Source organism: Octodon degus, unplaced genomic scaffold (assembly GCF_000260255.1).
Source record: "Octodon degus isolate 3935 unplaced genomic scaffold, OctDeg1.0 scaffold00171, whole genome shotgun sequence".
Lineage (NCBI taxonomy): Eukaryota > Metazoa > Chordata > Mammalia > Rodentia > Octodontidae > Octodon > Octodon degus.
This window is the reverse complement of record NW_004524747.1, coordinates 6,295,506-6,298,505: the sequence shown is the minus strand read 5'-3', so window position 1 is coordinate 6,298,505 and position 3,000 is coordinate 6,295,506.

Sequence of the window (3,000 nt, the reverse complement as noted above, 5' to 3'; positions counted from 1 at the left end):
AGTTAATTGAACATTAAAAAAAACAAAAAAAAAACAAATAGAGCTTGGATATGTAGGGTTCTATGTCCACAGGCATATGTGTGAGGTGTCATGTAATATGAAAAGTCAAGGCTAAAGAGAAAAAGATGTGGAATAGAAAGATAAGGCAAAGGGGTGAACAGGCTGAAAGCCAGATACCTCCATTTGTACCTCCCTCTGTGTCATGAAAAATACCAGATAAAAGGTTTTATGACTTCTTTGCTTTGTTTTTATAAGTTACATGGAAGCAGCACAAGGGTGGTACCCCTTCTTCTATCATTCACAAAAGAAGAGGGCCAGTGGCTTCCTAAGTGAGGTATCTTTTCTATTAGGAGAGAGTAACTCATGGACAAATCTACCAGAATGCTGAAAAGTTCCAGAATATGCTTGTTTTCCAAAAGTTTATCCCATATCAGATATATTCCAACTTTGTCCTTGGTAAACCCTCTTCACCCACAGTGAGGATGGAGCTTGCATAAGTAAGCTGCCTTCCAAACACCTTCATTCTGCAATAATGACTAGCAGCAATTGTGTTTTAAGGATGAACACTGAGCCTCTGCACAATAGGAAGGGATGAAGTGCCCCATTGTCTTAAAGACATGGAAATATTTCTCTTTCCTCACAGAGTCCAAGTACTGCCCTGCCCTTCATTCAACCCCAGGTTCCCAAGTAGAAGACACTATCTCACTAGGTCCAGGTTCCACTGAAACTCACTGCCACCAACCCACTTCAGGAAATGTGATTAGCACTCTACGCTGACTACTAACTTTCAATGTGGTGTTGTGAATCTGTTCCATGTTAAATCACAAAAGCATAAAACATCTTTACTGCCAAACAAACTGGAATGGAGAAAATTTAAACCACTAAAATCTTAAGGTCTCTAGTAAAACAGGACATCATCCGAGTCCGGGCAGTGCTAATATTCTTTGGAGCAGGTTATTCTGCTATAAGTACTGTTTTTTATGTTTGTTTGTTTTGTTTTGTTTTGTTTTGTTTTGTTATTTTAGGGAAGGGTCTGCAAGCTTAGGTTGTTAACCATCCAGAGGACAAGCTTATTGTTATTATCAAACGATTTAGGCTATTAAGCTTAACCTCACTATCTCACTGCATTTCAAACATCTTAGGCATAAGGAACAGGTATTTTTCATCAAGCATTGACATGTTGAACTTTAAGTCCCTACATAATATGATAAAAACATTTAAAAATTGGATTATATTTTAAAAATAGGATAAAGAATTATATACTTCTCATGTTTGCACATAAGTCCAAAAATCTCACCATATACAACCTTGAAGCAAGACAGGGAAGGGTCTACAGAGTGTTCAGGGTGTCACTACTAGATTGGACTCGAAGTGATTCTCTTGTTTACAGCCTCCCAAGAGCTGGGATTACAGGCGTGCGCCACCACGCCCAGTCTCAATTGCCATTGCAGCATGTCTTGGGGGTCAGGGCCAGCACAGAAGGCCCGGGGATCAAACCCCAGTCTCCTGTGTCTGCCTAAGCAGGTGCCTTAATCTGGTGAGCTATTTGGCTGGCCCTTATAAGTATATTTAAAGTGGCAACTGTTTCACTATAAGTAGCTGCTATATGTCTGATGCACCAGACTTCCAAATAATAAGAAAAATCACTTCTGTCTGTGTCAAAAAGGCTGACTTATCTAAACAGTCTGGCTGGTGGAAGCTTCAGCAATCTCAGAGAGAAGCTGTAGCTGTCTCACTGGCACTTCATCTAACTACTAGGTACATCCACTAAAGATAAATGCTAGATTTTATCTCCTCTGGCAGATTAACAAAACTCTAAATGTTCAAGCTTTTACAAATTTTTCCCTGCCATCATTCCTTCTGCCCCTTGGCCTATGAATCACCACCCCTTAGAACACAGTGTCCATTTTTCTTCTAAAGGGCTAGCCCCCTTCAGACACATCCATTGTGCACAGTGAGGAGAGAAATAAGAAAGTGATCTGTATATGAGGTGGGCATAACCCCAAGTGTGGTTCCCATGCCATGTCTCCAGTCTCATTCTGTGCTCTTCAATCTTCATGAGCCCAATTAGGACACATTTGCTTCTACTCTTGCTATCAGTCTCTTTCCATTTAACATTAGGCTCTCAAATTGTCCCATCAGTGGCATTCTCTTGTTTGCCCACTTTGTTAGTTCTCTATATCTGAATTTCCTTCTGCCTTAAAAAACACACAGCCGTAAACAGTGCCACACATCTGTAATCCTGCCTGCTCAGAATGCTGGGGCAAGAGGACATAAAGTTCAAAGCTAACCTAGGCAATTTTATAAAACCTTTCCTTAAAATAATTTTTCTCCATTCCTCAGTTGATAAACATTGTATTGTCTCCCTAGTGTAAGAACCTGGAAGAGTAAATGGGATCTGAAAAGTACAATGGATACTCTGAAAACGAATGGAACTGTTCAAAGCGAAAGAACAATGGGGACAAGGGAAAGGAGGGAAGAAAGAAAGAAGAAAGAAGAAATATTCATGTATACACAAAGGATAGCTTGGATAATTGTACTGTTGATTTCTGCTGGTTATTGAAAGGAGCAGTTAATGTTTAAATTCTTTTTCTTTCTCCTTTTTATTTTTTTTTTATATTTTTTGACCAACTTGTATGTTCCTATTGGTAATCTGAACTAATTTGTTTTGGTTTGATTTGGTTTGGTGTTTTTTTGTAATTTTTTATCTTTTTGAGACAGGGTTTTACTATGCAGTTCAGGCTGTCCCTGAACTCACTTTATAGCCCAGGATAGCCTTGAACTCACAGCAATCCTCCTGTCTCAGCCTCCTGAGTGCTGAGATTACACTATGCCTGGCTGAGCCACTAATTTGTTTTCTTTTTTATCTGCATAGATAGCATCATTATTTTATTTTATTTATTTCATTTTAAGTGATCATTTTAGGGTTTTTTTCATAATTTTATTGGTAAACAAATAGCAATGAAACAGTTTCAAATCAAATCACTAGGACAGTTTCAA